This window comes from Triticum aestivum, chromosome 4A, assembly GCF_018294505.1.
Source record: "Triticum aestivum cultivar Chinese Spring chromosome 4A, IWGSC CS RefSeq v2.1, whole genome shotgun sequence".
Lineage (NCBI taxonomy): Eukaryota > Viridiplantae > Streptophyta > Magnoliopsida > Poales > Poaceae > Triticum > Triticum aestivum.
The window spans coordinates 740,090,813-740,114,092 of NC_057803.1; the positions used below are offsets into that span (position 1 = coordinate 740,090,813).

Here is a 23,280-nt window from a genome sequence, read left to right on the forward strand (position 1 = left end):
AGATAATCGGAGTGTGAATTATTGAATCAGCCGTTGCAGGAGAAAATTATTAATAAGGTTTACAGTCCAAACTTTTTGCCCAAGAATCCACAGGTCCTTAACTTGAGCAGGATAATTAAAAGGGTGGAGTTGTATGATTAGATTATCATAGATGTATTCCCAGCCTTCAAACCAAGGGGTGCTCCATAGTGAACTATTTACATCTACAATTTTGATAAATGGATGCTAAAATGAGAAGAGACCTTACCTTCAAAATTGCAGTCCAAAAAACAGACTTCGGTGTATTAGCGTTTGCTCTCCAAATAGTTGTGTCATGATGGTATTTATCCTTGAGTATTTGGGCTGACTGGCTTTCTGGTTCCTTTGCAAGTCTCCATGCCACCGAGAGAATGAAGCCCTGATTAATTGCCTGCAAGCAGGACATCTAAAGGTTGGCTAAGCTGCAGAGAAATTCAAATACAGAATAAGCCTAACATCACAATATGTAAGAGGGAGCACAACCCCACCCAGTTGCCACTTTCTTTGAAGTTCTGCTCTGGGGCTGGGTTTTTACCACATCGACGCCCCTGTGGGAAGAGAAGAAAACTGGTTGAACTTTAGGAACTGTGGAGAAGTCTGGATCATGAAGGGAGAAATCAGCCAGTCGGATTTGGTTAAGAATCTCTTTGGTATCTTTTGCAAGAACAAACAATGGACATGGCAGATCAAGACGCTGTCGGAGAAGAAGTTCTTGGTTAGATTCCCACCCTAGAAAGATGTTGAAGAATTGATCGAATTCCCTGCCTTTGATCCGCCCATCGACGGAGTCTCCGTGTCTGTGGAGAAGTGGACCGGCTCAATTGACCCGTTCAGCGAGCTTGTTGAAGCATGGGTGGTTGTTGAGGGTCTATCGTCTAAATGGTGCACATGGAAAGTCCTTTCTCAGATTGCTTCCTGCTTTGGAATTCTTATGGACGTGGATTGGAATGGTATGATGAAGAGCTTCTATGAGAAAGTGAGGGTCAAAATTGCTTGTAGAGACCCAACTAAGATCCCCTTTGTAAGGATTATGGAGATGAGGAAAAAACTCTATATCTTATCCTTTACTGTGGAAGGCTTTGACCAGGTAGGAGCTGATGATCCTAATGATGATGATGGTCCTACTGACATAACAGTGGATGAGGACAATAAGATAACAGATGAGGAGGAACTGGATAAGGATATCCTGGATGATGGAGAGGAACCCATTGATGCCCTGGACCTGGCCAACAGAGCCCCCACAAAAACCCCAGCTGGGAAGAAAACAACTGATGATGGTGCTTTATTCCACCCCCCTACTCTGTTGGAGGCATGCTTCTCTCCTGTGAGAGTCAACAAGAAGACTAATCAAGAAACTGTGACCCAGAGCGTGTGCTTATCAATCCCCTATGCTGAGGCAATTAAAACCCTCAGCAATACACACAACAAAAAATGAGATTGATCTGGTTGTTGCATCATCAAGTGGGGTTGCTACTACCGCTTCCCCTGTGTCTGCTCAGAAGATATACTGTTCTAGCCTACTGAAAGAACTGGAAGACTCTGCTTCTGATACCGACAGTGAAGCTGCTGAAACTGATGAGGAGATGGTTACTGTTGAAGCTCATATAGCTAGTGGCCTGAAGATCATGGAGCTGGTGGATAAATCCAAGGATAAAGCTACACCCAAGACCAAATGGGGCCCGGTGGTTGCCCCAAGACTGAGTTCCAGAGTCCACAGCAAGCAAAATATCATGGAGAAAGCTGCAGCTTATAAGATGAAGCAAAATCTGGAAATCCCCCCTACATTCAAAAGTAAGTCCTTTACTAATGCATCTACTTCCAATCTAGGGGCTTATGTTTCTGCAGTTAACATCAAGATTGGTGATAATGAGGTGGAAAAAAATCAGATCATAAATGATATTGTTAGAGATGAAACTGAAAAGTGCCTTACTTTTGCTTCCCAAAATCCTGAAATATCTTTACCTGATACTCTAGACACTGTATTTAGTGCTGATGATGGAGTTTGTACTCCAATAAGACCCACTCCCAACACCAACACACCAGGGGGCACTGTTGGTGCTGTGGGTGGGCTTGGGAATGCTGTGAGAGGTGGACTCTGTAGTCTGACCCATCCATTCAAAATCCCATGATTGGTGTTTTTTGGAATATTAGAGGTCTGGGCCAAAAAGGGAAACTACAGTGCCTGTCTGACTTAGTTAGCAAGTATAAGCCTGATTTTTTAGGCTTTCAGGAAATTAAAAGAGAAACCTTGTCTGACTCCTTTCTCAATGCCCTAGCTGGCTTTATTGCCTATGATTGGCATATACTGCCTGCTGTAGGCTCTGCTGGGGGTATCCTTGTGGGTACTAAATCTAATCTTTTTGAGGTGCTTGGTGTCAGTAGTAAAAATTACTGTGTTATCATTACTTTAAAAAACAAAGCTGATAGATTTTGCTGGCATTTGATTGTGGTTTATGGCACAGCCTATGCTGTAGACAAACTTGATTTCATTGCTGAACTTCATGAAAGTATGGATAACTTATGCTATCCTGTTTTGCTTGGAGGTGATTTCAATCTGATTAGAGAAGCTAAAGAGAAATCCTCAGGCAATATAAACCCTTCTTGGACATTTTTGTTCAATGACTGGATCGATAAATGGGGCCTTATGGAATACAAGTTGTCTAACAGGGTTTTTACCTGGAGTAATAATCAGGACAATCCCATCTTTGCCACAATTGACAGAGTTTTCTCTACTACTAGTTGGGATAGTCACTTCCCTCTCACTACCTTGTGTGCACTTCAAAGGGTGGGGAGTGACCATGCCCCAATTCTCCTGGACTCAGGGGTGAGTGCTGGTAACCCATCTAAACCCTTTAAATTTGAAAAATGGTGGTTGGAACAACCAGACTTTTGAGCCTTGGTAGAGAAAATTTGGGCCACACCTTCTCCATGTACAACTGCTATTGGGACCTGGCAATTTAAAACCAAGCTGTTCAGGAAAAGTGTTAAGGGCTGGAGCATTAACCTTGAAGCAGCTATGAAGAAAAAGAAAAGGGATCTCCTTCAGGAATTTGACATCCTTGATATCTTTGCTGAACAAAACAGAACCAATGCTGGGGATACCCTCAGAATGAAAAAAATAAAAGAGGAACTTGAAGAAATCTGGAGGAAAGAGGAAACTGCCATGTGGCAGAGATCTAGAGACAGAAAGATTAAGGAGGGGGATAGAAACCCAGCATATTTCCATGCTGTTGCTAACCAACATAGAAGGAAAAATCAGCTGTCTATCTTGCAAGGGCCAGATGGGCCTGTATACTCTACTAAAGACATGCTAGATGTAGCCACTGACTTTTATAAAAACCTTTTTGGGTTTGAACCAAGACCTAATATCCATCTAGACGACCAGTTTTGGTCGAGGGAAGAAATGGTGACAGATGCAGAGAATATTTCCCTAGGAAAACCCTTCTCAGAAGAGGAAATTAAAGATGCCATCATGGGCTCGTATGCTAATGGGGCCCCTGGCCCTGATGGCCTCTCATTTCTCTTCTATCAGAACTTCTGGGAGGTCATCAAGCATGATTTTATGGCTCTGGTTAGAGATTTTGAAAATGGGACTCTGGATATCCAGAGACTAAATTACTCTATTGTTACTCTGATCCCTACAGAGCCAGATGCCAAGAATATGAGGAAATTTAGACCAATTTGTTTAAGCAACTACTCTGTTAAGATCTTTAGTAAAGCTATGACAAACAAGGTTGGCCCTGTAGGTCATAGGCTCCCATCTCCTTGCCAATCTGCTTTTGTGAGAGGCAGATTTATCCTAGAAAGTGTAGTTACTGCTCATGAGGCCATTCATGAAGTCCATAAATCTAGTGAGGCTGGGATTGTTCTCAAAATAGATTACGAGAAAGCATATGATCGAGTGAACTGGGATTTCCTAGTAGAAATGCTAACTTCTAGGGGTTTTGGAGCTAAATGGATTAGATGGAACCTCTGCATTCTGCAACAGAGCTCTTTCTGTGTTAAAATCAATGAAGTCCTTGGGCCTTACTTTGTGGGTGGGAAAGGACTCAAACAAGGGGATCCAAGTTCCCCCATGCTTTTCAATTTAGTGGCTGATGTGTTCTCTCGGATGCTGGACAAAGCTATCAACAGTAATATTATCTCTGGGATTGTTCCCCATATCATTCCACAAGGGCTGATATGTCTGCAGTATGCTGATGATACAATCCTCTTTCTTAACCCTAAACCTGAGTATGTTAGGAATCTGAAATGCCTACTTGCCTGCTTTGAAAACCTCTCTGGTTTGAAAATTAACTATGATAAATGTGAGGTAGTGCCAATCAATATGAATGAAAATGATGCTAAACTTCTTTCCCAAATTTTTTGCTGTAAGTTGGGGGATTTCCCTCTGAAATACCTGGGAGTTCCATTACACTACCTCAAATTGAGGAGAGAAGATATTCAGTACATCATAGACAAGATTATCAAAAGAATATGTGGCTGGAAAGGGAGATTACTTAGCTATGAAGCAAAGTTAGTCCTCCTTAAAGCTTGTATTGCCAGTGTCCCCATGTATCTAATGTCTGTTATCAAGTTCCCCAAATGGGCAATCAAAGCCATTACTTCACAGATGGCTCACTTTTTTTGGGGGAACCTGGGAGATAAACATAAGTATCATCTTGCTAACTGGGGGCTAATCTCTCAGAAAAAAGACTTTGGTGGTCTGGCGGTACCCAACTTGAGAGAGTTTAATATGGCCTTGCTAGCCTCCTGGGCTAAAAGATATTTTATGGACAGTGACAAAAATTGGGTGAGGCTAGTCGATCACAAATACAAAACTGACAAGCCCAATGTATTGTGGTCTAAACAGGGTGTGGGTTCTCCCTTCTTCAAAGGGGTTACCTGGGCGTTTGAAGGAATTATACCCTTCTATAAATGGAAATTGGGGAATGGTGAAAAGATTAGCTTTTGGGATGACGTGTGGGTGGGGGATTTTGGGATGTCTATGAAATCTGCTAACAACAGCACTGCACAGGTTTTGAGGTGTGGGATGGGTCTACTTTGAAACTTACTTTCAACAGATGTGTGGAGGCTGGGTTTATGGAGAGATGGCAAGACTTGATCTGCGTTATATCTAACTTGCCCATTACTGGCGAGATGGACCAACCCGTTTGGATGTTGGAACCATCAGGAATCTACTCGGTCAAGTCTTTCTATAACATGATTAATTGGGGTGGGGTCTCTACCCCCATCTGGAATTTTTTTTGGAAAATCATTGTGCCTCACAGATATTTAGTTTTCCTGTGGTTGACTTTCCATAACAAGATTCTTACTAGAGATAATCTGAATAAAAGAAGAGAAGTGGAAAATTTAAGATGTTTGTTTTGTGATGAGGATGAAACTGTTTATCACCTGTTCTTTGAATGTGTGGTTGCTAAACAGATTTGGAATGATGTGTCTAATTCTTTTGGGTTTAGTAGTCCTAATGATATGAATGGACTATCTTCCTTCTGGAATCTTAATAACAAAATGTCTGTTGTTAATATTGCCCGTGTTGCTACCATTTGGGGCATTTGGACTATGCGTAATGACATGTGCTTTCAGGGGGCACAGTGGACAAGCACCCGTGCGATATTGGCAAAAATCAGCTCGTCATTACATCAATGGAAAATCCTCTGCGTGGGCGACCAATCTGTACTGCTGAGAAGGTGCATTCAACTCCTAGGTCGGTGAAGAGGCGAGTTGCTCAGTATTGCATGGGCGTTGGGCTGAGAGCTTGCGTGAAGAGGACCCGAGGCGAGACGCTGAAGGCCCTTTCAGAGTGAAGAAGATAAAAAGGAGTGGGGCTTGCATAAATCTAGTCTATTTTGCTGTTCTGATGGCACTTCTTCATTCCGTCAGTCTCTCTTTGTTGTAGCTTTGAGGCGTAGACTTATTTTGTCTCAGTTTGTTCTGGTCTGCCATCCTATCGGGTAGGCCCGATTGCTTGTAACAATCCGTGTTGACTTGAGCTTTGCTCCATTTTTAATAAAATGGAGCGGGGGGAAACCCCTTTCGATCAAAAAATATGTAAGAGGGTTTAAGACAGATTGTTTATAGCTTAAATATCTTACATGAAAAATTGGAAAAGAGAGGGCATAGGTTTCTGCAGATGAAAAGAGAAATCCTTGCTCATCTTCGATTTGACGTTTTTGCAATCACAAAGATGCCATTTTATAGTATTTTCTTCAAAGAATCTATGTTTCCTTCAGTTTCACAAACTTGTGAATCTTCGATGCCTAGAATGAGAAATGGAAGTAAATGTATTCAGTGCATAAAGCACATCAGAATGATTTCCCTACACGTCCATATAATCATGCGATGGTCATTTCATCACTATTTCACAGGATAATGCAAAAATAAAACCATTGGATATATCTTAGTGCAAGATCATACTCATTGTTCAAACATTATTGTACTTCTAGTCTACACCCTATTTCTTGGAGATGGACTGATAGTCGCAAGCAACATTTTTAAATCTCATTCTCCAACAATTTTGTCAAAAGTCACAGATAATTTTTTGAATTTGTGAATATTTTTTGAAATCACAAAAATAGCAAATTCGTGAACATTTCAGTTTATCTGAAACTATCGAACATTATCCAAATTCATGGACAATTTTTGAATCGACAAACATTTTTTCAACGCTTTGGGAACAATTTTCGAAATTCGCAATTTTTTTAATCAGCGACATTTTTTGAAATTCCGAACATTTAACAAAATTTTCAACACTTTTAGAAAAATGGAATAATTTTTGAAATCTAGAATTTTTTTAAACCATGAACATCTTCTAAAATTTGAAAAAAAAATGAAAGCCAGGGACATTTTAAAATTTGTGAACATTTTAAAAACAGAACAGTTTTCAAAATCATGAAAAAATTGAACCCCTAAAGTTAATTAAAGAAGCAAAATAAAAACAAAAAAGACACAAAAACAAAAATGAAAGAAAAAACAAAAAGGGGCGCTCTGTGTCACATCCCTAGTTGTGGTATGACCTAGACTAGCTAGTCCTGTGTGCATCATGTTTAAATTTTCAATGAATTTGAAATGGGGACATGTGAAAGCCTCAGAAATCATTTCTGGAAATGACCAAGATAAAAATTGCTTCAAATAGGTCCAAGAAAATCTTCATGTTTTTCTCTGAAAATATTGGCCAGAGGTAAAATTCAAACCAATATTTTTAGGAGCTAATAAATATTTATTTTGGGAATTTGGAGTTAATGCAATAACTATTTGCATTGGATTTATATTTGCTATATACTTAATATAAGTCCAATAATTCTGTAAATTTATGTGGGGCTCTGGACTAGCTCTAGTAGCCCACACAATATTTATCAAAAGCAGTAAATTTGATTTAGTTTGAAAACTAAATCAAAAACCAATTACAGAAAATAGAAAAGAATAGAAACAAAAAAAGGGAACATGAGCTAACCTAGGAGCCCACTTATCGAGCAGCCCAAGTAGACGGCCCAGCCCACCAGCCTCCGCACCGTCTACAACCTCCTGCCAGTAGGCAGGAGGGCGTGTGCCCGACGCGCGCAGCGCCACCTCCACCCTGCCTGCTTCTCCCCTCGACGGTCTAGATGCTCTGGAGGCGCCATGCTACCCTCCCGACCCCCTCGCTCACTTTCCCTCTTCTCCGGCTTTCTCACTCACGCACACCCGAGCACGGCCGTCGCCGCCGCTCACCGCCACCGCGCTCTCTGACCGTCACTCGACCAACCGCCAAGCCCATCGGCTTCGACTCATCGCCTGCTACCTCTCCTTCGAGCCACGCGCCGCCGGACGCCCTGTCACCTCGCCATCGACCCGTCTTCTCCGAGCACGGCCGCCGGATCGCCATCGCCGTTACATCATCGTCTATGCCTCCCCAAGCTCAACAACCGCACCAGAAGACTCGCTGTGAACCCCTCCGTCATTCCCCCCTCTCTGTTTCGTCATCCGTGCCCCGTAGCCTCCGCCCGCTCGGAGCCGAACTCCGGCCGCCACCGCGAGATTCGTTCCAGCGAGCCCCGACCCCCTCAGGTACTCCCGACTGCTCTACCAGATGCGCGAGAACCATGGCTAACCATAGCCGCAAACCACGCGTAGATTGGTGCCCTGTAGCAAGCGCACAGTGAACCTCCGCCGTCGGCTGTGGTCGTCGCCGGTTAACCTCCGACGATGATGATGTGGCACCGTCATTACGGATTAATTACCCCGCTAATTAACCCCCTCTCTCACTGACATACGGGCCCCGCGCCCAAATTAACACTGGGATTTATTCCCTGTTTAGTTTAGATTAATCCAGTGGCCCCACGCGTCAGCTTTGACCCTGCTAACGTGGCCGTTGACCAGGCCCACATGTCAGCTAGACAAACCAGCCCTGTGTCACTGACGTGTGGACCCCACGCATCAGGTTTGACCTGGACTAGCCTCGTTGACCTGCTGACGTCATGATGATGTTACGCTGCGCTGTAACTACTTTCTATATTTTAAATAAATCAGAAATGATTTATTTATTTTAGAAAATGTCCTAAACTTCTAAAAATCATAGAAATTCAACCGTAGCTCAGAATGAAATAAGTTATATATGAAACATTATCGAAAAAATATGAAGAATCTGTTTACGGTATTCTTATGCATGTTTGTACAACTTACAGCCACTGTATATGACAATTTGAATAAATGGCATTTGAAATGCCTTACATGGAGTTTGGATTTGAATCTTGTGTTCAAATCAGCTTCACTCAAATTGTTACTAGTTGCATTAGTCCAAATCATAGCATATTGCCATGTCACGATCATGCATCATATTGTGCATTGCATTGATCGTGTTTCTTCTCTGTTTGCTGGTGTTGTTCCCCCTCGGTAGACGTTGTTCCGACGATGAGATCGATGACACTGATGAAGAACTATACTATCTTCGGAAGTGCCAGGCAAGCAAAACACCCTTGTTCATTCTGATACAATACCACTCTCTCGCTCTTGCTCTCTTTTACTGCATTAGGACAACAACGATTCAACTGTTACATGTTGTGGTAGTTGAACCCCTTTCCTGTGCATGACCTGGCATTGCCACAGTAAATAGATGAAACCCACTAGCATGAATAGGAGTTGTTTGAGCCCTGTTGTGCCTACTCATTCATGCTTTTTTGTCATGCCTGCTACTGGTTAGAGTTGAGTCAGGTCTGATTCATCAAAAATGAATCGGAGGTGTGTGAACATGTCCTACTATTGAGAACTAAGTGTGTGAACACGATTTGGTAAGATAGCGGTGAGAGGCCATGTAGGAGTACATGGTGGGTTGTCTCATTGAAGCCGTCCTCAAGAACTGAGTTCTGTGTTTGTGATCCATGAATAGCTACTACCACACATTGGGATCCTTAATTGACTCTCGGCTTCTTAACCACCCTTGTCCTCTGTCCAGGAGTTGCAAGTAGTTTCTGGTATTTGTAGTATGCTGGAGGCCGTGCGCAGCACTGACCCGAGGGGTGGGCTGTGATGCGGTAGGCACGTGGCCGCGTATACCGGGTGCCCGTTTAGTGTCGCGGAACCATGTACACATCATTCGGGGCCGTATGTGGAAACCTCGGCCGGCCTCCCTGCGGATGGAACCTGAATAGGCGATAAATCTGGACTAGAGACTTCCGTGTTTAGGTAGGCCGTGGCCGACACCCTCGTTGGGCTTTCGCTTGAAGGTTGCCGAGTACATGTCTTGTAAACGGCGGTAAGTGGCGAGAGTGTGTGTGAAGAAGTACACCCCTGCAGGGTTAACATCATCTATTCGAATAGCCGTGTCGACGGTAAAGGACTTCTGGGTTGCCTGTACAGTTCATAGATAACTTGAAGTGGATACTCTAAAATGCGCAAGATAAGCGTGAGTGCTATGGATGGCGTTCTCGTAGGTAGACAGGAGCGGATCCATAGTGGTGTATTGATTGGTGAATATGTGGACTCGTGTGTGCCACCTCAAAAGAGTTACTTGCAGTCGTAGTTCAGGATAGCCACCGAGTCAAAGCTGGCTTCCTGTAGTTAAACTCCACTACCCCCTTCATTGATACCGATGCATATGTAGTTAGTTCTGATGTAAGTCTTGTTGGGTAAATTTATACTCACGTTTGCTTATTTTATGTTTTTGCAGAGAGACGTCAGTCTCGCTAGTAGTTCTGCGTGGACTTCGACGTTTAGCTTGTTACCTCATCTACGATCTTGTGCCCTCGGCACGGTCTTGTAGATAGTCAGGCTTCTCAGCCTTCTTCATTTATAGTTGTCTGTACTCAGACAAGTTAAGCTTCCGCATGTGCTTGTTGCTTGTATGCTCTGTATGTTGGGGTCATGAGGCCCATGATTGTAATACTTGGCTCCTCGGAGCCTAATGAATAAATACTTGAGTCATAGAGTTATGTTGTCATGCCATGTTGTATTTACACATATCAAGCATATTGTCTGTATGATTGAAATGCTTGGTATGTGTGGGATCCAACAACCTAGTTGTTTATCCTTGGTAGTCTCTCTTATGGGGAAATGTAGTCTTGTGCTTCCATGAGCCATAGTAGTCCGATACAGCCCGGTTCACTGGAGTCCTGCTAGCCCAGCACTACTGCTCCGGAACACTTGACTGGCTGGCATGTGATTCACCTCGTTCCTGTGTCTGTCTCTTCGGGGAAATGTCACGCGGTGACATTCGGAGTCCTTCCTAGCCTGCTACAGCCCGGGTTCCCGGAGTCCTGTTAGCCCAGTGCTACAGCCCGGATTCACACGCTGCTGACTGACATGCTCGATGTTGATTCATGTATCCCTATCCCCATAAGTTAGTGCCACTTTGGGTTCACGGCTAGTCATGTCGGCCCGGGTTCTCTGTCATATGGATGCTAGCGACACTATCATATACGTGAGCCAAAAGGCGCAAACGGTCCCGGGCCATGGTAAGGCGACACCCGGGGGAATACCGTGCGTAAGGCCGCAAAGTGATATGAGGTGTTACAGGCTAGATCGGTGTGACTTAGAATCGGGGTCCTAACACTCCGCCTGAGCACATGGGCAGGCCCAAGAGCACACACGTCGATGGCGGGCGGTGCGCGTTTTTGTGATGGGTGTCTCACCACACGCTAAATAGGAGGTCCCCTATGCTTTTGCTATGGGAGCCAAACATTGTTTTAGTTTGTTACACTGTTATATGATTTGATGGAAAATTGTTGTTGCAAATACAACACAACTAAACAAGCCCTTCGATCATGTTGATAGATGGTTGAGATGGTTTTGGATGTACTTCATCTAATTCTTTTTATTGGGTAGTCTTTGTTACTTAAAAAGAATCTAAGGTTTCATCTTTTAGTTTTTCCTCACCGCCCCCTTCGTCCAACATTCCACATACGGCCATCACCCTTCCACTGACTATGTTTTGAGGTGTTCGCTATCCCAGCAATCTAATTAAACCATTTTTAGCCTACCGTTCTAAATAAATTGATATTTATCTGTCAAATCAAATCAATTTTGGTATATTTCGAAATGCCTTTATGGAAAGGAATTAATCACGCTCAATCTCTAATCAATCTCTAAAGATCTAATATTTGGTAACGCCACACATATTACGCCCGTGTAACAAACTAAAACCATGTAACCAGATGTGAATTGGGGGCTTTGCCTTTCACGTACTTGGGTATACCAATTCACCATCGTAAGCTAACAAACAGAGAATGGAAAAGCATTGAGGATCGTTTTTTAGAAGAAACTAGGATGCTGGAAGGGCAAACTGATGACATATGGTGGCCGTTTAATTCTCATTAATTCTGTTCTCACAAGCATGCCCATGTTTCTTCTGTCTTTTTTCGAGGTTCCAGATGGAGTTCGGAAAAGACTTGATTTTTATCGCTCCCGCTTTTTTGGCAAAGTGACGATCTCAAGAGGAAGTATAGACTCTCTAAGTGGGACATTATTTGTCGACCGACGGACCAAGGGGGTCTCGGTATTGAAAATCTTGAGGTCAAGAACAAATGTCTTCTCAGCAAGTGGTTGTATAAGCTATCTAGTGAGACCGGGGCTACTTGGGCACAGATGTTGCGTAATAAGTACCTTCATTCCAAAACTTTATCCCAGGTGACAGTGAGGCCGATGGGTTCGCCTTTTCTGGAAAAGACTGATGAGAGTTAAATCAGTTTTTTTAATCAGACAAAGTTTGTTATTGGGAACGGTACTTCTACGAGATTTTGGGAGGATATGTGGCTAGGGGATACGCCCCTCGCGCTTCAATATCCTTCTCTCTATAGCATTGTTCAACAGAGAGATGCAACCGTTGAGACAGTATGTCAGTCCACGCCCCTTAATATTCACTTCAGGAGAGCGCTAGCCGGAAACCGTTGGGAAGCCTGGCTACATCTTGTGAGAAGATTGATGGATGTTCAACTAACTCAACGGCCCGATCAGTTGTGTTGGAAGCTAACTAGGAATGGAGAGTTTACGGTTAAATCCATGTATTTGGATGTTATTAATTCTAGCTCTATTCCTACGTCGAAACATGTGTGGCATGTCAAAGTCCCCTTGAGAGTTAAAGTGTTTATGTGGTTTGTACACAAACAAGTTATTTTAACAAATAATAACTTGATAAAACGCAACTGGACTGGATCCATTAGATGTAGCTTCTGTGACCAAGATGAATCCATCAAACACCTCTTTCTTGATTGCCCTTTGGCAAAAATTCTTTGGCAGTCTGTGCACATAGCCTTTAATATTACTCCTCCGAATAATATCAACACGTTATTTGGGACGTGGCTTGATGGGGTTGAGCTCCAAACAGGAAGACACATTCGCGTAGGAGTATGTGCTTTACTATGGGCTATCTGGAATTGCAGAAATGATTTGGTCTTTAACAGAACAACAAACACTCATTTTTTGCAGGTTATCTTCCGAGCTACGGTGTTGATCCGTATGTGGTCGCTACTCACTCCGACGGAGGCCAGGTAGCGTTTGGTTACTGGATCTATCCGATGGGAGATGGTAGCACGGGATATTTTCAACCGGTTTGGATGGCGGTCATGTAATAGGATAGGCAATTAGTTTTCCTATCCTTATCTTGCTAGCCGGTTGTGGCTTCATTTGTGTTCGTTTGCTCTTTGTGAGCCTTTTTTGTACTTTGTTGAGACTTGAAGACTGCTGTCGAACCTTTTTGTTTGCTAATAAAGTTGGCCGTATGCATCGTTCTGATGCAGAGGCCGGGGATGCCCCCTTTTCAAAAAAAAACACATATTACGAAATGGAATATCCTCATTGCTTTCATTCATTCACCCATCCATCCAAATTTAGTTCTGCTATATAATATGCATGCGTGCACAATAGATTTGACATTATGTTTGCAAAATTAGGCATATCAAAGAAGTATCTGCAAGCACACCACATATCACATATCTCCATATGTATAATTTCTATATATTTTTAGTTCTGATGTCAAATTTGTCAAGAATGTCAATGTGATGCATATTTTAGTGCACTATGAATAAGTTGGTTTGGTGCTTGTTTGTACCCGCTGCAATGGCTGCAACATACGTCGGGTTTGCGTGAGCATGTACTGTGAAGAAGAAGAAGATCGAAGAAGAGTGATTTAAAAGTAAAAAAACAGACGATGTTGTTTGATGCACATAAGAATCCTAACCACATATATTCAACATGATTGATGTTGAACCATTAGAATATGTATTACCTGTTGCAACACATGGTCATTTACCTAGTAGATACAAAACAAATGTTTGAGGTTATTTAAAAGGGGCGTGCTACGAGTCCGCTGGGTAAAAAGATCAGCCAGGTCGCGAGCCGTCAGTTCTGCCGCATCGAGCGGCCAAGCGCCCCCCCCCCCCACCCCCACCATCGCAATATACATCTTGTTGCGGAATTATTTCTGCAACACAAGTCTTATTGCAGAAACTTTTTGCAACTGCCTTTTTGTTGAAAAAAATTTGCAATAGAGATTTTGTTGCAAAATTGTCCATGAGGATGGACACGTGTAAGGGAAGGAGGCGGATGCGGCCGCTGTGATCCACCGGGCTATTTAAAATAGTACCAGTTTACGAGAAATGAAAGAAAAAGAATTATGTACCAGGTGTACGGCATAAAAAGGAATTATTTAATAGACATATACTAACATAAAAAGAGTTATTTACCAAGTGTACACGTAAGCCATACAAAAAAGAATGTTTGAGCTTCTTTAAAATAGTAACATTTTACGAAAAATAAAAAAGGAAAGAAGTACCAGGCGTACGTGTCATATGCGCTACAGGAATTCAATTTCAATATCCAGTTGAGGTTGCTGGATGTGCAGACCGCACAGGTTGGGGTGGATGTGCTCTCTTTAAGGCACGCCTCATGAACAGCCTGGCGCGCTTATGAATTGGAGTGCTTACGTTAAGCTAAGCCATGTGGACCTAAAAATTGCTTCTATGTGGGGTTCACATGCGGCGTATGTGTGTGTGGGCTTGCCCTCTCTCTTCAGAAGCCAGAAGTTACTGTAACCTGGATAGACAGGCCGACAAAATGGCCCATACGTGAGTCAAGGCCCACATCTTGTTATCATCAGGGCACAACTCGATCCGTATATCCTATGGATACGTATACTGACCAGTACAGTATCTGTCTCTATCCAAGCTGTGGCGTGTGTGTGACCACAAGTACGTTTGGAATTTCAAATCCGGCTTCCATGGAAGAGTTTGGTGATGACTAGGCGTAGTATGTCATGCTCTGAAAGATTCCAACCCAAGGAAGGAGCAGACACAAGATCAGGCTGTTGGTGCCACTAATTGTTATGCAAATTATACGAATTCGAGCCATCTAATCACCGTACGATGTTGCTGTTGTGCGGAAGAAAAATTCTTTGCTTTGCTAAGTTTATTGGTCGTGGGAGACGAGCGGGAAGTTCAAGGTCGGCATACGCCGCTAGGTTTTGGGGCAGAGAGATCATACCCACCGCGGACCTCACTTCGAAATCGAGAGCTCCGACAACATGCAAGTTCTTTACATGGCCAGCCCTATGCAATGGATGTTGGACATCGGATCGGCTAGCCAGGAGGGGACTACCTCATCAAGACAAGTGCCCACTTTGTGATCAAGAGGAAGAAACAATAGAGCATGTGCTCTTAACATGCGCCTTCGCTAGAACAGTGTGGGCGGGACTATGCCAGGCTTTGGGGAAGCTAGATTGGACATCCACTTCAAATGAGTGCCTCCGGACTTGGTTATGCAGCAAATAAGGACTCTCCACCGTTTCCAAGAAAGATCTACACACGATACTGTTGCCGACGTTGTGGGAAATGTTGAAACACAGGAACATAGTCGTGTTTGATGGGGCAGTGCCATCGGTTGCAGATCTTTTGCGCAAAATCTCATCAGAAGGTAGAACGTGGTCGTTGGCTGGGCTCACAAAAGGAAATGTAGATTATGTGTTTGCATGTCTAATACGGTGGAGCATTGGGAGGAGTAGACTATGCTAGGGTGGAGTGGAGTTGTGTAAGACAATAGGCTTTGGGGGGAACCGGCACAATCCTCTAGGGGTGGCCTATCACATATATATATAATGAGGTGGTATACAACGTTACAATATACACATGTAAATACAGTCTAACACCCTCCCTCAATCTTAGCCACTTTCTAATGAATCTAGAAGGGTAAGATTGCGCCTGCAAGTCTCAAACTGTGGCAAAGGCAATGGCTTGGTGAAGATGTCAGCAAGTTGATCCTTGGAAGAAATAAACTTGATCTGTAGTTGCTTCTGAGAGACACGTTCACGCACAAAGTGATAGTCAACTTCAATGTGTTTCGTTCGGGCATGGAATACCGGATTTGCAGAAAGGTATGTAGCACCGATGTTATCACACCAAAGAACAGGAGGCTGTGATTGGGGTATACTTAACTCCTGAAGCAAGGACTGTACCCAGATGATCTCTGATGTGGCATTGGCCACAGCCTTATACTCAGCCTCAGTACTGCTACGCGAGACAGTAGCCTGTTTCCGAGCACTCCAGGCAATCAGGTTAGAGCCAAAGAAGACAACATAACCCCCCGTGGATCGCCTGTCATCCGGATTGCCAGCCCAGTCTGCATCAGAATATGCTGAAAGACAACCAGAGTCAGACGGCCGAATATGCAAACCATGAGCCACCGTGAAACGAATATAGCGCAAAATCCGCTTAACAGCAGACCAATGAGTGTCACGGGGTGACTGCAGATACTGGCAGACTCGGTTAACAGCATAGGAAATGTCTGGTCGCGTGATCGTCAAGTACTGGAGCCCACCAACAATACTCCTGTACTCTGTCGCATCAGAAGAAGAAAGAAGCACACCATCAACAGCATTGAGCTTATCAGTGGTAGACATGGGTGTAGTCGTCGGTTTGCACTTAAGCATCCCAGCTCGCTGCAACAAATCCAGAGAGTACTTCTTCTGCGTCATAACAAGGCAAGCAGCACGAGAAGTAACCTCCACACCAAGAAAGTAATGAAGCTTCCCAAGGTCCTTGACCGCAAAATCAGCACCAAGTGAGCGAACAAGCGCAGTAGCAGCCGACTGAGAGGAGTTGACCAAAATGATATCATCTACATAGACCAACAAGTACATAGTAACCTCAGGCCTTTGAAGAAGAAACAATGAGGAGTCAGCAGTTGATGATGCAAAACCATGAGCACGAAGAGCGATTGCAAGACGAGCATGCCAAGCACGAGGAGCCTGCTTCAGACCATAAATTGCCTTGGACAGACGACAGAGATGATTAGGGCGATCCGGATCAGAGAAACCCGGAGGCTGGCGCATGTAAACCTCCTCCGCCAAGACACCATGAAGAAAAGCATTTTGAACATCAAGCTGACGAAGAAACCAACCTCGAGTAACAGCCAGAGAGAGAAGAAGTCTGATGGTAGTAGGCTTGACCACTGGACTGAAGGTGTCTTCATAGTCAAGTCCAAAACGCTGTCGAAAACCACGAGCAACCAGACGAGCCTTATAGCGCTCAATGGACCCATCAGAATGCCTCTTCACTTTGAAAACCCATTTGGAATCAATGACATTTACCCGTGATTGTGGAGGAACAAGAGTCCATGTCTGATTGCGAAGAAGCGCTTGATACTCCTGCTCCATGGCCTCTCTCCAATGAGGAATGCGCATAGCAGCTTGATACGTGCGTGGCTCAGAGGATGGATCTGCGAGAGCAGCAGACATGCACGCCGCTAACCAAGCAACTGTGCCATCGTGACGTTGCTTAGGCTGAAAAATGCCACTCCGACTGCGCGTATGTGGACGTAGAGCAGCAGCAGGAGCCGGCGGAGGCGAAGGTGACGGAGACATGACGGTCGCCGGAGATGCAGGAATCACCTCAGGCGAGCTCGGGACAGACGACTCCGGGCTGCATGACGAAGACTGGCCCGACGATAGGGGCTCAGAGGCCATGGGCGAACCGAGAGTGGGCGAGGCCAGCTCCGGTGACACCGGCCCAGACGGCCTTGGCGAGGCGAGAGCAGGCGAGGCCGGCCCTGGTGAGAAGGGCCCAGACACCCTGGGCGAGGCAGGGGCGGGCGAGGCCAGGCCTGGTGATGACTGCCCCGACGCCCTGGGCGAGACGGGGACCGAGGAGGCCGGCCCAGTCGGCGGGGTTGCAGGGCGCGACGATGGCGAAGGCAGCCCAGAAGCCAGAGGCGACCGGGCCAGGACGTCGATCGGCCGTGCATGAGCACGGAAACCGAGGCCATGCAGGGGCGCCATGTGCTCCTCATGCACAACAGAAGGTGCCGAGGATGAAGGCGATGGCGACGAAGAGGAAGATGGCACTTCCAGAATCTCCAAACGAGCCCCACGACCAGTGCCTGCACCATGGTTAGGCAACAATAGAGGAGAATATGCAACATCATCAAATTGGTCAGAAGCAACAGAGGATGAATGCATGACAGGTGGCTCGGTAGTGGACACAGGGAGTTTGGCAAAGGGAAAAACATGCTCATCAAACACAACATCCCGAGAGATGTAGACACGATTAGTGGGCACATGAAGACATTTGTATCCTTTATGAAGAGAGCTATAACCAAGAAAAACACACTTCTTGGAACGAAACTCGAGCTTACGCTTGTTATATGGACGGAGATGGGGCCAGCAAGCACACCCAAACACCTTGAGAAAGGTGTAGTCCGGTTGTTCATTAAGGAGAACTTCAATGGGAGTCTTCATATTCAAAACACGAGTGGGAGTACGATTGATGAGAAAACATGCAGTGGTGAAAGCATCACTCCAAAAACGAAACGGAACAGATGCATGGGCCAAAAGAGTCAGACCAGCTTCAACAATGTGACGATGCTTACGTTCTACTGAACCATTCTGCTGATGTGTATGTGGACATGCTAAACGGTGAGTGATCCCAAGCGACTGAAAGAAGGAGTTGAGGTTGCGATACTCGCCACCCCAGTCCGACTGAACATGAACAATTTTGTGCTTGAGAAGGCGTTCAACATGTTTTTGGAACTGAACAAAAATGTCAAACACATCAGATTTACGTTTGATAAGATAAAGCCAGGTAAAGCGGCTGTAAGCATCAACAAAACTGATATAGTAATTATGATCACTAACAGAAGTCTGAGCAGGACCCCATACATCTGAAAACACAAGTTCTAAAGGATGTTTCACCTCACGACTGGACTCCGAAAAAGGAAGTTGATGACTCTTCCCCTGCTGACAAGCATCACACACTGCTACATCTTTATTACTAGACACACTAGGAAGCTCATGACGACGCAAAACATGCCGGACAATAGGTGTGGCCGGGTGACCAAGACGAGCATGCCACTGTGACAGAGATACCCGAACTCCACTGAAGACGCGAGCGACGTCAGGATGCTCCAGACGATAGAGACCTTGGCAGAGCCGCCCACTAAGAAGAATGTCCCTCGTGCCCCGATCATTAATAAAAAGATCAAAAGGATGAAATTCACAAAGCACATTATTATCACGAGTGAGTTTAGGAACTGAAAGAAGATTACGTGTCACAGATGGAACTCGAAGAACATTGCGAAGTTGAAGACTCCTATTGGCATGTCTAGTGAGAAGTGATGCTTGACCAATATGAGAGATGTGCATACCTGCTCCATTGGCGGTGTGGATCTTGTCGGAGCCATGGTAGGGTTCACGAGTGTGAAGCTTCCCCATCTCACTGGTCAGGTGCTCTGTCGCCCCAGAGTCCATGTACCAGTGGGGATCAATGGAGTAGGACTGAGTGTGTCCCTGTGGCTTCTGCGGCGGCGGACGATCAGCCATGGCGACCTGACGAGCAAAGTTGCGTGTATCCTTCCCGTCATTGCCGAGACCAAGAAAACCCCGCTGGAAGCGCTTGTGACACTTCGAGGCCCAGTGCCCATCGCGACCACAAAGCTGGCACACACGTGGACCGCCAGCCCCTGGTAGCGTCGCAGTAGGAGGAGGGGCCGAGGCGGGTGGTGGTGACTGCCCCGAAGGAGCCCTGGATGAAGCAGAGGAGCGACCACCCTTAGTGGCGGCGTTTGCCGAGAGGGCGCCGTTGCCCCTGGATCGGCGCGTCTCGACTCGTTGCTCAGTAAGCAGGAGGCGTGAAAAGACCTCGTGTGCTGGCATGGGCGTGGAGTTGCCCCTTTCATTGATGATCTCGACTAGGGCGTCATACTCCTCATCAAGACCATTGACAATAAATGAGTTGAACTCCGAGTCGGTGAGGGGCTGTCCAATGGAGGCCAGCGTGTCGGCGAGACTCTTGACTTTGTTGTAGAACTCAGTGGCGGTGGAGTCAAGCTTCTGACACTCCCCAAGTTGGCAACGGAGCCCAGATACACGAGCCTGCGACTGTGCCGCAAACGAGCGCTCAAGAATAGTCCATGCCTCGTGGGACGTCTTGGCGAAGACAACAAGCCCAGCAACGGCCGGAGAGAGCGACCCCTAGATGGAGGAGAGGTTCGCCTGATCCTGCCCTGTCCAGACACGGTGAGCCGGATTATAGACCGGACCGTGCACGCTGTCAACCAGCGCAGGAGGGCAAGGGAGAGAGCCGTCGACATAGCCAAGCAGATAGTGACTCCCAAGAAGCGGAAGAACCTGCGCGCGCCAGAAGATGTAATTGTCCGACGACAACTTGATGGTGATGAGATGGCCGAAGTGAAACGGCGGCGGCGGCTGCGATCCCATCGAGGAGACTGGCTGAGGTGAGACCACCGTGGAGACAGTCAGAGGGGCAGCCGGCGCGGTGACAGAGGGCGCGATGGCCGCGGTTGACGCCGCGAAGCCTGCCAGCGCGACGTCCTCCACCACCAGCGGCGCAGTGGCCGAGGGCGCGACAGCCGCGGTTGACGGGGCGGCGGCGGTGTGGGCCACAAGCGCCTGCCCGGGCGAAGTAGCAGCCGGCGGGAGCGCGAAGAGGGAGCCGACGCTCCGTGTCCCAATCGGCGCCTGAAGGGAGGCGGCATCCAGCGGCCTCGAGAGAAGTGCCGCGAGGGAGGCCGGCAGAAAACCGGTGGCGGTGGAGCCGGACGCAGCGGCGGACGTCATAGCAGTCGGGCAACGGCGACGGCGGGCGCGGCGGCGGCGGCGGTGGCGGCGGCGGCGGCGGCGGCGGCGGTTTAGGGTTTTTAGGCGGAAGCGGACGTAACCTAGCGTGATACCATGTAAGACAATAGGCTTTGGGGGGAACCCGGCACAATCCTCTAGGGGTGGCCTATCACATATATATATATAATGAGGTGGTATATAACGTTACAATATACACATGTAAATACAGTCTAACAAGTTGTATGTGTTTTCGTGAGGTGTAACACAATGTGTTGTAAATAACTGGTGAAGGCGTTCTTCGCCTTTCTTCTATCAATATATGATATGCACACTCATGCATATTCGAGAAAAAGAAAATTTTATTGAACACCACTCTAATTATCCGCGCACACACGAGCGCGCGCGCCCACACACACACACACACACACACAATTTTCTTATATAAAGGCCATGGAATCCAGCCTTGCAACAACCCATGTCCTTGTAGGAGCCCCACAAGGTGCAAATGGCATACAAGGGCGCACTCCAGAATTTTTTTATCATTTATAAAACATATAAAATGATTAATGATGCATGAATTAGAAAGGTATAGATATGCCAAGTACTAAAGTTTCCCTAGAAAGGTAATGCTGGACTATTTACTTATCTAGGAAAAACACGTCAATCAATTCTATTTCTAAGTTTTAGTAACGAAAACATCGACGTGATAAAAAAAATATTCCTATACTGTGAATTCAGAACCTAGGGATGAAAAAAGGATTGAACATATGAAACTTCCATATATGTTCACTTCTCAAGCCATGTCAATATAAGCTCTTTTGTCATGCAAATACATTGCTCACGGAGAGTGCATTATACATTTTGGTAATTGATTTCACGTTACATAGATTGATGGCATCATATTTATATCCCAATTGTTTTTGAAAATAACATAGCAATCAAATATAGTCACAACATTCTGATTTTACAGTGAATGATCGTTTGGATGCAGCCCACGTTGTAGGCAAGAAATCTTGCGCATGAAGTTTATAAGTCAAAGAAAATGTTGTGTTTTTAGTCGCAAAACCAATTTGAGCATGTGTCATGGGTCGTACGAAAAGTGTAGCCTTGTAAGACCATTGTTGTACACATAGATTGGAATCAGGAGAGGTTCATAAGAAACTATTTTCCCAGAGTGAGAGTTAGTTGGAATCAGGAGTGGATAATAATACAGCTTTTTTTCTGGAATGGGAAAACATAATGGCAGTGGTGGGTTGGAAGCCCTGTGGGTCTAACGGGCTGGGCTTCGAGCCCACCACTTTCGTCCTTGCTCGCCTCTGGACTGACGCCGCATCTCGATCCTCTCCTCCACGCCCCACTTCGAGGTCCACCGTGGAACCGCCGCCGCCCACCCCACCCCACCCTCCCGGCGTGCGCTCTGGCGAGGACGATAGCGGTTGCACCCTCCAGGTCGCGGCGCGCACCGCGGCAAGACGGGAGCGGATGAGCGAGCCGGAGCTTCCTCTTACAGTTCGAACACTGCTTCCTTCATGATGTGGAGGATTTCAGACATTGCCACCTGCAGGTACGCCGAAAACATGGCTTCCAGATGGAGAACAGAGCGCACTGTGTGCTCAGTCCATTTGTACCTTCCAAATTTTTGGTTGAAGTAGAATTGGGGACTTGTGAACGGTTGTGCTGTGTAAGCAAGCAGGTTGCCAGATAAGTAATCAAGTTGATTATGAGGGTGGTGGTTTATGCTATGCAAGAGAAAAAGTGAACAACCAAATTCTCACAAAGTAACCAGTCCACAAAGAAGGCTTGAACAATTGCCTTTCCAAACAAATTTTTTTTGGGGGGGCGTTCTGTTAGATACTGCTCCAAAGCGAACAGCCAAAATCTCATAAGCAGGAAGAAATTTCTGTGTGGAATGCATTAACTATGTTATGCCAAGAAAGTTCTGAAGAGGCGCTCCGGCGTCAATTCTTCTCATGGGCAATTTACTGACGAATTATATGCTGCTTGGTCAAAAAGACTGAACATAAACTCTTTTTCCACAGTGATTCTCTTCTTCGAAGAATCACAATTTACAAGTGGTGCTGCTAGCTACTATATACCATAATAAATGAAGTGCAGGTCGTCTGAACTGCCACTAAATCAGAAGCTAGAACTCCCAACTATCTGCTCTTTGATCATTGCTGATGGAACGATTCTTTTACAGTTCAAACAATCCCATGGAATAACTGGCACACTGTTTCCTTTTATTTTTCAGGAATAGCTATCAAGCTAAGCCGCATAACAAACTTACATGAGAAATCTACTAGAGTAATACATGCTTATGCTGTAGAGCAGATTAAAGCAACGAACGCAGCAAATAAATGACCCAGTCTGGTAATCCCAGAGGACTTCGAACCCACCCTCTGCTGGTTGGTCCATTCGGCCACTGCTGCGCACAGAGGCCTCTCTTGCAGTTCGATCATTGCTTGCTTCCCCCCGCGCCCTGCGGCAAGATGGGAGTGGACGAGAGAGGCGAGGCAAGGCTTCCTTCCTCTTACAGTTCAACCATTGATTTCTTGCTGTGGAGGCTTTCAGAGATCCCGACCTGCAGGTACATTGATTCATCGTGTTAGCATTGCATGGTGTCACAGAATTTATTTTGACACAAGGGAGATTGATTTTTCTTTACCACTTTATTTCGCAGCTTGGATTTTGATGACGCCTCATCAAAAACCAATCCTCTTATGCGGGAG

At 45.6% G+C, this 23,280-nt stretch overlaps 1 pseudogene; it reads right to left on the reverse strand.

Annotated features, from left to right (window-relative positions):
• The window catches only part of LOC123088488 (disease resistance protein RGA2-like), a 50,894-nt pseudogene that overhangs the window by 24,681 nt on the left and 2,933 nt on the right, over nucleotides 1–23,280 (reverse strand).